Below are 14,617 nucleotides of genomic sequence, written 5' to 3' on the forward strand. Positions count from 1 at the left end.
TCGCTGCTCTCGGGGCCTTCTGTGATTACAGAGTCCACAGCCTGTCTCCTTTTGGACAACAGAAGCTGAGGTCCTGGAAGGTGAGAGAGAGACTTGACCAAGACAGAACCGAAACCAGAACTCAGGCTCCTGAGTCACAGCTGATGGAGCTTTCTATTTTACCATGGTGTTTGTAGATGCTTGGATTTCTTTGGGAAACAATGATGCTACGTGAACAAGAGCTGCTAGACTATGACAAGAAAGTAAGAGACTTTCGGGGCGCCTGGGTGGCACAGCGGTTAAGCGTCTGCCTTCAGCTCAGGGCGTGATCCCGGCGTTGTGGGATCGAGCCCCACATCAGGCTCCTCCACTATGAGCCTGCTTCTTCCTCTCCCACTCCCCCTGCTTGTGTTCCCTCTCTCGCTGGCTGTCTCTATCTCTGTCGAATAAATAAATAAAATCTTAAAAAAAAAAAAAAAAAGTAAGAGACTTTCAGTTCACCCACGACTGCAAATCTTATACAAAAGAAGGTGAACCAATCTTATTGCTTAAATACCGAATCTGTGAATGCCAAATGAGATCCCAGCATCTGTGAATTTTTTAAAAAGATTTTTTAGTTATTCATTTGACAGAAAGAGAGAGCACAAGGAGGAGGAGTGGCAGGCAAAGGGAGAGGGAGAAGCAGGCTCCCCGCTGAGCAGGGAGCGTGATACAGGGCTCAATCCCAGGACCCCAGGATCATGACCTGAGCAGAAGGCAGATGCTTGACCGACTGAGCCACCAAGGCACGCCATCCGTGAATTTTTTTGTATTTACATACTATTTACGGAGATTTTTTGGTTGCAATAAAATATACTTAAAATCTGTTATTTTAGCCATTTTTAAATGCACAGTTCAGTGGTATTAAGTATATTTGCAATTATCACTGCATCTGTCTCTAGAACTTTTTGTCATCCCAAACTGAAACTATCCCCATTCAACAATAACCATCCATCTTCCCTTTCCCTACCCCTGGTAACCACTATCCCCCTTCCTTTCTTTTTTTTAAAGATTTATTTATTTATTTGAGAGAGAGAGAAAGAGAGAGAGAGAGAAAGAGAGAGAGAAAGAGAGAGAGAGAGAGATGGGGTGGGGACAGAGGGGAGGGAGAGAGAAAGAGAGAGAGAATCCAAGCAGACTCCATGTCCAGCATGCAGCCCAGCACGGGGCTCGATCTTATGACCCCGAGATAGTGACCTGAGTTGAAATCAAGAGTCGGACACATAACTGACTGAGCCACCCTGGTGCCCCATTATTCTCCTCTCTATGTCTATGAATTTGACTATTCCAGGCACCTCATACAAGTGGAATCATACAACATTTTCCTTTTGTGTCTGGCTTATTTCACTTAGCATAGTGTCTTCAAGGTTCACCCATGTAGCATGTGGCAGAATTTCATCTTTTAAGGCTGAATAATATTCTACAAGATGTATAACACATTTTGTTTGCCCATTCATCTGTGGATGAGCATTTTGTTTCTACCTTTTGGCCAGTGTGTATTCACATGCTGCTATGAACACTGGTATTAATCAAGATTTTAAAAAATGTATAAATATAGCATCATGACTTATAACTATGTGCAGACATGGCTGAAAGATAAGTAGGTGTGCCCTATGTCCTCATTTCACACCAAAGATTTGACATCACTTTCATATCCTCTACCCAAATTAAACAGTCACACTCTGAAAGATTAGTAGAGACTTTATAAGACAAAAGAAGAAAATAAAAGGAGGAGAAGGAGAAGAGAGAGAAAGAAGAGAGAATTTCTTGACATTTGCCTAAAATCATGGGAAAGTTGGAGGTGCAATGCTTGAAATGCTGATCATGATATCTGAGTCACAGAGCAACAGCCCCTAGGGTTCCATCCTGACCCCATACACCCCAGAAGGGTTAAACACTATGAACAGGACTACTAACTAGAGACCAGAGGCTTCTGATAGGTTCAATCTATTCTAACAGATCTGACTATTGATTATTAGCACATAGACAGACTTGGAGTGGCCTAGGGGGTCCTGTTTTACCTACATCTTATTACATTTAAGCCCTTTGATCTAAGTCATTATGGGTCTGGAAGGAGAGGAAGGAAGACACACTGCCGTTACTCCCCAATTCCACCTCCTTCTCTTTTATTTACCCAGAGTCAGCCAGACTGACTGTCATCATTCTACCTAGAAGCTCTAAAAGGCTGTTTAAGGATAAATAATATAGTACTCTTGGGCGCACTTTGGCAGCACAGAGACCAAAAGAGGCTGTTTTGAAGGGCCCATTTCTGCACTTAAAGTTGTCAAAGATTTCAGAAAACTCAGCTGAGGCCTGAAGGGGTTGTCCCACTGTGCTGTAATACACAGAACTAGTAACCAGTCCAAAAACAATATAAAGTTCACACATTTAACCTCTCCTCAGGAGAAGTTTTTATTTTTATTATTTTATTATTTTTAATTTTAAAATGACTTCAGACTTCTAAAATCGCTGCAAGTATGGTATGAAGAGCTTTTGTTTTCCTGGACCCCTGGAGAAAAATTGCTGGCATGGTACTCTCACCCCCAACCCAGGTGGACAGCAGCCACTCGAGGATTTGTTCTTAAACACAGAAAAAGAAGTGTGTGGGAGACCTGAGAAGTAGCTCGAAGAACCCCTGACGGCAGCTGAAGAGCCAGTGAGTGTATAATTGTCCCTGTGACCTGGTTTTACCTCCAGCCTGTGGTAACATGATTGACATCTGCAGATGATCTCCAACTGAAGTCCTCTCCAATTCCGCTTCCTCTCAAACTCCGCATCAACCTTAAAGCCGTTCATTTACCAGCTCAGAAACTTCCAGCAGTTTCTTTTTGTTAAAACCTTCCCAGATGAAGCTGCAATGGCTGCCGGCACTTAAAGCTCTGCACGACAGCCCCAACGACTCCGGCTCTGTGAGACGAGGAGGTCGTGGAGCGTGCAGGGAGCTCGCGCTCAGACTCAAGCCAGCGTGCCTGCAGCTCAAACCTGGTTCTCCCACTTCCCAGCTGTGTGGCCCTGGTCAGGAACTACATCTCTAGGCGTCTCGGTTTCCCTATCTGTAAGTGGGCAGGACATGAGCACCTACCTCATGAAGCTGCTGTTAGGATGAAACGAGTTAGGATATGTAAAGCACTGAGAGTAGTGTCAGCACTGACGTAAGCGTTGCCCTACTCAAGCAGCCTGTAAGCCACGCCACTCCGCTCCCCAAGTATCCTCTCTGGGCTCTTCCTCTCCATGGACCGCCCAGTGCCAACCTCTCGCTTCAGGCCCTACTCATCCTTCAAAGTCCAGCTCAAATCTTATCGCCCCCACACAGCCCCTCCTGCTTCCTGGAAGAAAGGAGTCTTTTCTTCCTTTGAAAGGCCTAGGCCCATATCTCTTACTGTTTTATGGTATGGTTACTATCATCATGCCTGAAATAAGAGAGAAAATAAAAGCGCTGTGTATATTGTAAAGTGCCACACAGACGTGATTCCAACAGTAATGCTGTCCTCTTATCTCCATCACAGTACGAGTTGCTGCATGAGGGCAGGGATCACATCTGTTACCTTTGCTTCTCCCATAGTGCTTCGTACAATAAAATGTGTGAGTAAATTTTTTCAATGGAAGAGTAAATGATTAATATCACAGAACAGTCAGTTTCCCAGACGGGTAGGTCACTGAGGGAATGGAAAGCTTGAGGAAATACGCTGATGGGAGGAGGAGGCATATTTTCAGACCAAGGGTATTTTTCAGGTATGGTAGGCCTACGCAGGCCATCGGGGAAAACTTGGAGGAGCCAATGGGTGAGCAAGTGAAGAGGACATTCAGCATCTTAAAAGGCTTCTTCTGGGTTTCCTTTTCGAATCAGATCAGGAAGTGCTCCAGGCCCTGCTTCCCACCTTCTGTGTCAAACCCTCCATCTCTCTCACCTAGCTTTCCTGGTTTCCTCTGTCAGCTACAGTTCTTAGTTGCAAGCAACAGAAACTAACTTTGTCCTACTCGACCGAAAGAAAATTTACTGGAAGACTAGTGGGGACTTGAAGAACAAAGGAAGCTAGAGCCCAGGCCTGAAAAAGACCGGAGCAGAGCTGCAGAGGAGCAGGCATCGGGAACCGCAGCAGCCACCACGCCACAGGAAGAGCCTGCTTACGGGCAGGGGTCACAGCTGTGTTCCTTACATCCTTGAGCACCGGCCAAGTCAAAGTCCAGGACTGAAGGACCAACTGGCCAGGGGGCTCCCATGCTCATGCCAGGCTGCACTTGGGGGAAAGTGGAGAATCTGGCCCTTTGGCTTCTGTCACAGGAAGCAGGCACTATGTCTTATAAGAGGTACACACAGAGAGGCAAACTTGATTACCTGGGGGGGGAAAAAAAACTGGGGAAAAAAAACTGTTGGGAAAGGAAATTGGATGCTGACAGCTAATTACCAAAAACAGCCACCGAGCCACGCTTCGGAGGCTGTGTCTCGATTCTCCTTTCCGACTTAGCCCACCCGGATGGATGACACTTCTGAGAAGCATCTGGTGTTTTGATTCTGCTCCTCTCGCAAGCGGCTGACTTTCCCTCTTGTTGGCGTGTGTCGCTGCCTGACAGCCAAGGATGTGGTTCCCCATGCTACTGGGATGCCCAAGCCCAGGCCCTCCGGACCTTCAGATACGTCAGGTAATCTATTTCCTTACTGCTGAAGATACTAGTTGTGTTTCTTGTTACAGCTGAAATCATCCTACCTGATACAGCCTTCTAGCCACTACGCTACACACCAGGCACACTGTAAGATGCCACTGACATCATCGAACCTTGGAGCGTGAGCCTACAGCAGGAAATTCTCCCCATCCAAAAAAGGAGAAGGCTTTCTGCAGCTGCTCGGTTCACACATGTCTCAGGCCAGCCCCCCTACTCCTTATCCTTTGTCTTTTTTGGACAAGCATCATGTAATTTGGGACCACAGATATTGGGTAATTACCATAGCAATGATTAGGGATTCACTTCAGGAATAAGGAAATATAATTATAGTCCCACTGCAGCTTGTTTCCATGACAACTGGGGCAATTGCAATTGATCAGCAGTTTTCTTCTAAACAGATCCGTGAGTCTCATTCAAATGAAATGCTAAAGAGCAATTAAGTATCCTCATCAAACAAACCGGAGTTGCCGGAAGAGACTGGAGTCAGAGTCTATTTCGTGTGGCATCTTGGAGACGCACCCCGGACTTTGGTATCCTATGAAAATATATGGTGCTCCACAAGCCACGGACTACCGATCACCTAACAATTACAACGGAAACAGGATAGACAAAAACACTCAAGGAAGAGGAGGGAATTTTGGAATCTTAAAACACACCTTCTTAGAACTGGAAGTCAAAGGGTCATTGACTCCAGCCCCTGAGCTCAGTCCTGTGCCTCCGTCGCATAGGACGAACAACTGTCTAAGCTGCCCAGGAAGCTCTGTAAGGACTCCACGTGCGGTCTGTTCCCTCCTCAGCTGCTCCACCTGAAGAAAGACCTTGTCAGAAACCTCTCTAGTCACCATTTCTGAGTCAGGTCAGTCTTGGTCTATGCTCTGGAAATAGAAAACTAGTATCAACACCATCTTTATCGCAGTAATAATATTACCCTGTGTTTGTAAAGTGCTGTTTTATAGCAGATAGTGGAAAGTTACATGTGGGGTTTTTGGCCTTCATACTAAGCCGGAGAGAGAGCATATCCATTTCACAGATGAAGGGGCTGCCTTGGTTAAGATCACACAGCTCAGGAGTGAAAGCAACCGCGTCCACAAGAGACGCTGACTCCCGCTCTGTTGTTCTCCCACGCGCTGTGTCACCAGTAACTGCAGATCCATCAACCTCCATCCCCTCTACACTTACTCAGCCCAGCTCCACTCATTCTCCGGCTTAGTCCCTAAATTTCACTCACTGAATGGTCTTGTGCCTCTTCTCTCGTCCCTGTTCGATCAGCACATCCCAGGTTCCTAAGGGTAGAGTATAACTGCCTAAGTCACTAAGTCTTTTCTGACTTCTGCTGAAAAGCGGCAAGGCCGAGCGACCAAAGGCTCAACACGGGTACCAGGGAGCCCGAGCCCCACGGCAATCTCACTGATGATGTGCTGTCTTACTACGCTGTGTAATTTTCCTTTCCCAGTGGGTCAAGGGGAGAGTGAGACTCTTTACCATGGTGCGAAACTGAAGAGTGAAGTAGATGAACACTGAATGTACAGTGGGAAGAGTCAATATGGCAAAAAAGAGCAGTATTTGTACATTCAATAAATGAATAATCTGAATGCCTGCTATGTGACAGGCACAGTTCTAGAGGCTAGAAATACAATGAACGCCCATGCGGGCCTACCCTTATGGAAAGGTAAATGGAGAAAACAATGGCGGGGAGGCCTGATCTAGGCTGAGGGGGCAGAGTAAGCTTATTCCCTGAGGAAGGCACATTTGTGTAGAAAAATGAAGGATAAAGAGTAATGAGTTGGGGGAATGGTGTTGTTTCAGACAAAAGGACTGCCGCGTGCAAAATCAGCTGACTTGGATTCTAATCACACCTCTAACACTAACAGCACCCCGCTGTGATCTCTTCAAGTCTCAGCGTCCCCATTTGTAAAGTGAAGGTATTGGATCAGGACTAAAGATTATCTTAGGCTTTTAACATTGGTGTATATGTGTGTGTGCATGAGACTACTAAGTAAGGGCATCAGATAAGTAGAGAGTAGGATTTGTGTTTCCTTTTGTGTGTATGTGTGTGTGCAGAGGGGCTGCATGGGGTCAATCATAGGCAATTTTTTCTCTTTTTACAGTCCAGATGTCTTTTTTCTTTTAAGCATCTATCTTGCCAAGAATTTAAAGGAATGGATTCCAGCAGCTCAGGCTCCTTTTCACTGGTTCTAAAAAGTGCTCTTCTGGGTGGAGCAGGCTGGCACTTGAAAGCAACGACCTTTCTCTTTGCTTCCTTCTTTTTCTGATCATTTTCCCTCACACGTTTCAGGAAGCTATCCTGGCTATTAGTGGGCTTAATGTGCTTGATAGATATACATGAATTCTCTTGGCAAGAATCTTGTCCAACAGGACCTCCAGCATTCTGGGCAACGTTGTAGACTCTAACAGTTTTGTCATGGTAACACATGTGGGGCAGTCCTTTCTGACGGAGCCCATTCCCTTGATGTCTATATCACCTTTCTTGTAGATTCACACATGTGTGGCCAAAGGAACAACTCTGTGTTTCCTCAAAGGCACAGACAACTATTTCCAATAGGTAGTCTCAAGCAGACCCACAGCTCCTCCTCCATGTCCTCTGTCCCTCCAAGCAGAGCGTTTCCCTCGGTGCTGGGCGCTCAACACCTTCAAGTAAGTGGGTGCTGCTGCTTCTCCTTCCAACCAGCCTGCTCTACTCTGCAGTGATGTCCTAACACAGAACTATCCTTTTCTGTTCTGCCCCACATTTCTACCTCCTGTTTTGGGGATTTAGGAGAGCAGGATAAACCCTGAATCTCCCCTGCCAATATGAACTTATCACTTAGCCAGATACGACCTCGTCATTGCCACGTTTGTTACTTTAAAACAAAATCTTTATTGAGATATAATTCACATGTCATAAAATTCAAAGGATACATTTCAATGATTTTTAGTATATTCAAAGAATTGGGCAACTATCACTACCACCTAAGCTTAGTTTTTATCATCCCCCCAAAAAACTCCATACCTATTAACAGCCACCCCCCTCAACCCGCCCCATGCCTGCCAACCACTAGTCTTTCTGTCTCCATGAACTGTCTGAGTCATTCATATAAATGGAATCATACATTAGGTGGTATTTTCTAACTTACTTCTTTCCCTTAGCATAATGTTTTCAAATTTTATCCATATCATACCATGTATCAGTATTTCATTCTTTTTTATTCCCAAATCATATTCCATTTATGGATATACAACCCATTATATTTATCCATTCATCTTTTTTTTTTTAAGTTGGCATGGATGCTAACATGGGGCTAGAACTCAAGACCCCAAGATCAAAAGTTGCATGCTCTACCAACTGAGCCAGCCAGGCACCCCTATCCATTCATCTTCTGATAGACTTTTGGATTGTTTCAACTCTTTGGCTATTATGAATAATGCTGCTATGAACATATGTGTACAGTTTTTGTGTAGACACGTGTTTTCATTTCTTTTGGGTATATACCTAGGATTGGAATTGCTGGGCCATGTTTAACATTTTGAGGAACTGTCAAAACGATGGCTGTACCATTTTACATTACCATCAACAATGCATGAGGGCTCCAATTTCTCTACATTCTCACCAACACGTTACTGCCTGTCTTTCTTTATTATAGCCTTCCTAATGGCCGTGAGGTGATATCTCATTGTGGTTTTGATTTGCATTTCCCGGATAACTAATGATGTTGAGCAAGTATGTTTTCATATGTTAATGGACCTTTTAATATCGTCTTTGGAGATGTGTGTATTCGAATAGTTTATCCATTTAACATTGTTTCAGTTATCTTATTCCTGAGTTATAAGAGTTCCTTACCTATTTTGAATATGTCCCTTATCAGATGTATGATCTGCAAATGTTTTCTTCCATTCTGTGGATTGTCTTTTCATTTTCTTGATGGCGTTGCTTGTAGCACAAAAGTTAGTTTTGATGGAAGTCCAATTTACCAATTTTTTCTTTTGTCATCTGTGCTTTTGGTACCTAAGAAATCATTATCTAATCATGAAGATTGACTCCTTTGTTTTCGTTTAAGAATTTTATAGTTTTAGCTTTTACATTTAGGTCTGTAATTAATTTTGAATTCACTTTTGTGTCAATGGTGTAAGAAAGGAGTCCAACTTCATTCTGTGGCATGTGGCTAATTCAACTGTCCAAACACCATTTGTTGAAAAAGACTATTCTTTACACATTGACTCCCTTGGCACACGTGGTGGCGATCAGTTGACCACAAATGTGAGGGTTTACATTTGTACTCTCATTTAAATTCCATTGATCTATATACCCTATGCCAGTACCACATGATACAGGCTACTGTAGCTTTGTAGTAAGTTTTAAACTTGAGAAGTGTGAGTGCTCCAAGATTGTTTTGGTTATTTTGGGTCTCTTGCATTTCCATATGAATTTTAGAACCTGCTAGCCGATTTCTGTAAAAAAGTCAGTTGCGACTTTGATAGGAATTGCACTGAATCTGTAGATCAGTTTGGGGGGTACTGCCAGCTCAACAATATTAAGTTTTCCAATCCATGAATGGGGATGTTTTTACATTTAGATCTTTTAAAATTCTCTCAATCGTATTTTGTCATTTTCAGGGTACAAATCTTGTGTTTCTTTTATATTTTTACATTTATTTTTTTAAGTTTATTTATTTTCTTTTTAGTAGTATCTACACCCAACATGGGGCTCAAACTAACAACCCTGAAATCAAGAATTGCTTGCTCTTCTGACTGTGCCAGCCAGGCAACCCCTTGTGTTTCTTTTATTAAATTTATTACGAAGTATTTTATTCCTTAAATCTTGAGAAACCAGAACAAAGTTGGAGGAATCACACTCCCTGATTTCAAACTACATTATAAAACTAGAGTGATCAAAACCGTATGGTATCAGCATAAAAACAATCATATGGATCAATGGTACAGTATAGAAAGCCTAGAAGTAAACACTACATAAGTGGTCAATTAATTTACAACAAAGGAGGCAAGAATATACATGGGGAAAGGACAGTCTCTTCAATAAATGGTGTAGGGAAAACTGGACAGCTACATGCAAAAGAATGAAATTAGACTACTATCTTACACCATGTACAAAAATAACTCAAAATGGATTAAAGACTTGAATGTAAGACCTGAAACCATAAAACTAGAAGAAAACATAGGCAATAAGCTCATTGACACCAATCCTGGTGATGATTTTTCAGTTCTGGCTCCAAAGGCAAGTGCAACAAAAGCAAAAATAAACAAGTGGGACTGCATCAAACTAAAAAGCTTCTACAAAGCAAAGGTAACCATCAACAATATGAAAAAGCAACCTACTGATTGGGAGAAGATATTTGCAAATCATATATCTGAAAAGGGGTTAATATCCAAAATATCTAAAGAACTCATACAACTCAATACCAAACATAACAAAACAAAACAAAAAACAAAAAAAAACCCAGTCTGATGAAAAAATAGGCAGAGGATCTGAACATTTTCCCAAAGAAGACATACACATGGCCATCAGGCGTATGAAAAGATGCTCGCCAACACCAATCAGGGAAATGCAAAGCAAAACCACAATGAGGTCTGAATGTCAGAACAGCCATCACCAACAAAACAAGAAATGACAACTGTTGGCAAGGATGTAGAGAAAAGGGAAACCCTCGTGCACTGTTGGTCAAAATATAAATTGGTGCAGCCACCATGGAAAATAGTATGGAGGTTCCTCAAAAATTTAAAAATAGAACTACCATGTGGTCCAGCAATTCCACTACTGGTATTTATTTTTTTTAATTTTTTTTCAAGATTTTATTTATTTATTTGACAGAGAGAGAGACAGCCAGCGAGAGAGGGAACACAAGCAGGAGTGGGAGAGGAAGAAGCAGGCTCCCAGTGGAGGAGCCTGGTGTGGGGCTTGATCCCAGGACTCCGGGATCATGCCCTGAGCCGAAGGCAGATGCTTAACGACTGTGCCACCCAGGCGCCCCTATTTTTTTTAATTTTTAAAAAAGATTTTATTTATTAATTTGAGAGAGGGAGAGAAAGAGTGAGCATGGGGGGGGGGGGCAGAGGGAGAGGGAGAAGCAGACTGCCCATTGAGCAGGGAGCTGGATGCAGGCTTGATCCCAGGACCCTGGGATCATGACCTGAGCCAAAGGCAGATGCTTAACCGACTGATCCACCTAGGCACCCCCACTACTGGTATTTATCTGAAGAAAACAAATCACTAATTTGAAAAGATACATGCACCCCTTGTTCACTGCAGCATTATTTGCACTAGTCAAGATATAGAAACAACCTAAATGTCCATCAATGGATAAATAAATAAGATGTGTCTCTCTCTCTCACACACACAGACATACAGACACACACAGACACACACACACATAGGAATACTATTCAGTCATAAAAAAGAATGAAATCTTGCCATTTGTGGTAATGGACAGACCTTGAGGGTATTATGGTAAGTCAGACAGAGAAAGACAAATACTGTATGATCTCACTTATATGTGGCATCTAAAAACTAAAAGAAATGAACATGCAAAACAAAATGAATAAATACAGAAAACAGACTGATGGCTGCCGGAGGGGAGGGGTTAAAGGGTGGGTGAAATGGGTGAAGGGGTACAAATTTCCAATTATAAAATAAGTCATGGGGATGTAATGTACAGCATGGTGACTACAGTTAATAACACGATTGTACTAAATATATTGTACTATATATATTATTTTATGTATTGTATATACTATTTGTATTATATATTTGAAAGACGCTAAGAAGAGTTATCATCACAAGAATTTTTTTTAAATGATTTTTTATTATATTATATTATGTTAGTCACCATACAGTACATCCCCGGTTTCCGATGTAAGGCTCGATGATTCATTAGTTGCGTATAACACCCAGTGCACCATGCAATACGTGCCCTCCTTACTACCCATCACTGGTCTATCCCACTCCCCCACCCCACAAGAATTTTTTTGTAACTTTGTATAGTAACAGATGGTAATAAGACTTATTGTGGTGATCATCTTACAGTAAGTAAAATACTGAATCATTATGTTGTATACCTGAAACTAATGTGGTATATGCCCGTTATATCTCAATTTTTTTAATCTCAATTTTTGAAAAAAACGTAATGGGGATAATAATGTCAATCTCAGAGCATGTGAACATTATGAGTTCACCTATGCAAAACACACTGCATTAAGTTCAATAAGTGGTAGCTTTAATATATTGGATATTCTGTGGAAAAAAAAGGTTTGTGGCCACAGGAGTCCTGGAAATGTTCCATACTACATCCCCCTTCTCAGAGATTCCCAGGGCACATTAGCATAGTAAAAGGTCTGCAAAGTCCTATGTAAAGGATCCTATTTGTTTTGGCCAAGAATTTCCCAAACCTATTTGCCAAGCTGACCCTCCCCCCCTTTTTATATTTAACACATTTGGGGAAACACAATTTTAGTTGTATTTAATAAATAAAGGAAGTCACATTAAATTGTTAAAAACTGAACCTGATTTACTATTTTGCTTTCCCCACAGGCATGTATAATTTAAAAGCAGCAGCCTAGGAGAAATAAATGCTTCTAACCTAGAGAAAGAACAGTATGCTTTAAAAGCCCAAAGGAAATGAGAAATTTCAGGCAGAAGGAGCAGATCAATAATGAGCTATTTTTGGCCATGGAGACATTTCTAGAATTACAGATTCTTGGAGTTTGACAACATGTTAAAGTTCAACTCCTTTAAATTCTCACCCAGTGCAGAATTTCCCCTTCATCAGTCCAAACCCCTGCTGGCACACACCCAGCCTCTCCAGTTTTAGGCAGCTCTGGTATTTAGGAAATTCTCCCTCACCCTGGGCTGAAATTTGCCACCTTAGAACCTCTACCCACCATGCTAGCAGAATTTTGAGTTTTGTGTTTTAGTGAGAGCTGTCCATTTTGGAGATAGCAAATAAAATGCACAGAAATTTGTGAATCGTTACCCAATCTAAAGTAACACGTTTATTAATTGAGCAGTAAATTGAAAATAAAAATTGTTGGAAACATGTTAATTATACTTCAGTGGAAAAAAAGAAGTGTTGGAAATAACATCTCTCATTTTCTCCATCTGTAAAGAGGGCGAATAATCAGAAATTCAGCTATACGGTAAGCAAGGTAAGCAATGGATATAGTACTTAGTTTGCAGGTGGAGTTATTTTGCAATGGTCAATTTCCGAGAAGAAAAGGGGAATGTATGTTTTAAATGACTCCTGTTTTCTTATCTTTTTAATTTAAAAAATATTTAAAAGGACATTTAAAAAAAAACTCTTCACCCAAAGCTTATCCTTCCAGCTTCCTTAATATAAAAACAACTGTTAAATAATTAAAATATAGTGTATGTCTCATAAATATAGGTTTATCAACAAAAGCCAGTCATAAGAACAGGGGACTTAACCTGTATTTTATTAAAATGTAGCTGTTTGAACCAATATGGAATAGAACTTAAATGGGAGGAGAACCCCCAGGATCCAGGCTCCTCTAAAAGTCCCAAGTCGTTCAGTAAGAAAATCAGAGACTTGGCAAAACCATAAAAAGGACAGGCTGTGTTTTCACAGAACAGTTCTTCTAAAGGAGAACTTTCTAGACTCAACCTCATTTTGCATTAAACTACTAGTTGTCCACATTTAGCACCTATACCTCATTCTGACACTGTGAAGCAAAAAAGCGTCACATTCCTATTTTACAACTGAAGGAACGGAAGTAAAATGAAAAATTCATACTGAACAATACTCAAGCATCTATCAGTACATACTGGCATTCCAACAACTGGGTGAGTTCAGTGCTAGCTGTGTTCCCTTTCAGTGAAATAATTTCCTTCAGTTAAATTCGACAGTTTTCTTACTAAAGATAATAGGAAACAAATACAGGCCCATGGAGGAAAAGAGTCAGTATCAGTCAGGACCCACAAATGCTGTCGCTGAGCATTGCCAAGCTGAATGTGTCCTGTTTGCGTAGGAATTCTGTAAGTTGTGCTCAACTGTAGAGTCTGTTAGAATTCACTTACTGACATACAACACAGAGGATGTTTTGTTCTTGTCTGTCTTTGAATCACAGCAAAAAATATCACAGATTACATCATCCATTCCTTCCACATGTATTAGGGCAACTCGTGCGGCGCCCGGCATTCACAGGAAACATTTTTGAGCACCTAATACAAGGCTGAATAAAACCTGGTCCCTGACTTCATGGAACTGGCAGTCAAATGAGAGAGACAGACAGGCAAATCAGTAATTTCCATAGAAAGTGACAAGTTCTTTGCTGGAGCCAGGTGCGTGATGCTAGGGGAATGCCAGCAAGGGTAAACAAATCAGATCAGGTAGTGGGAAAAGGCTTCTCAGAGGAGCTGACTTCTAAGCTGTCAGTAGCTGAGTTTAACCATCTCTGACTCTGACTTCAATTCCCAGCACTCAGGTGAGAAAGTACCTCCTGACGCTGCTTTTCTGAGTTCTTGACACTGTCATGGCCAGATTTAGTGTTTGTGCTCTAAGAAGGAAAGGGGGGGGGGAAGCTGAAGAAAGGAGGGCCGGAGAGAGGGGAAGAGAAAGGGGAGGGGTGAAGAGGAAGGTGGGGGAGAGATGGAGAAACATAGAAAACAAAGATCAAGTGTGCCTGGTTGGTTCAGTTCGTGAAGCATCTGGCTCTTGGGTTTAGCTCAGGGGGTGATCTGGGGTCCTGGGATTGAGCCCCCAATGGTTCCACACTCATCTGGAGACTGCTTGCGATTCTGTCTCTCCCTCTCCCTCTGACCCTCCCACCGCTCGTGCTTGCACGCTCACGCTCTCTCAAATAAACAAATCTTTAAAGAAAAGAAAAAGAAAAAAGAAGAAAACAAAGAGCAGAAGCTCCATGACAGGTTCCAGAAGTTGCTCGAGATTACCAGAGGTATGAAGGGTGCCCA

General features: G+C 42.1%; 1 protein-coding gene across 5 annotated transcripts in view; it reads right to left on the minus strand.

Moving 5' to 3' along the window:
• CRACD (capping protein inhibiting regulator of actin dynamics) overlaps positions 1–14,617 on the minus strand; it is a 258,801-nt gene that overhangs the window by 35,053 nt on the left and 209,131 nt on the right. The gene's annotated exons all lie outside the window — the stretch shown is intronic.

Source organism: Ursus americanus, chromosome 8 (assembly GCF_024610735.1).
Source record: "Ursus americanus isolate L20-20 chromosome 8, mUrsAme1.1.p, whole genome shotgun sequence".
Classification (NCBI taxonomy): domain Eukaryota; kingdom Metazoa; phylum Chordata; class Mammalia; order Carnivora; family Ursidae; genus Ursus; species Ursus americanus.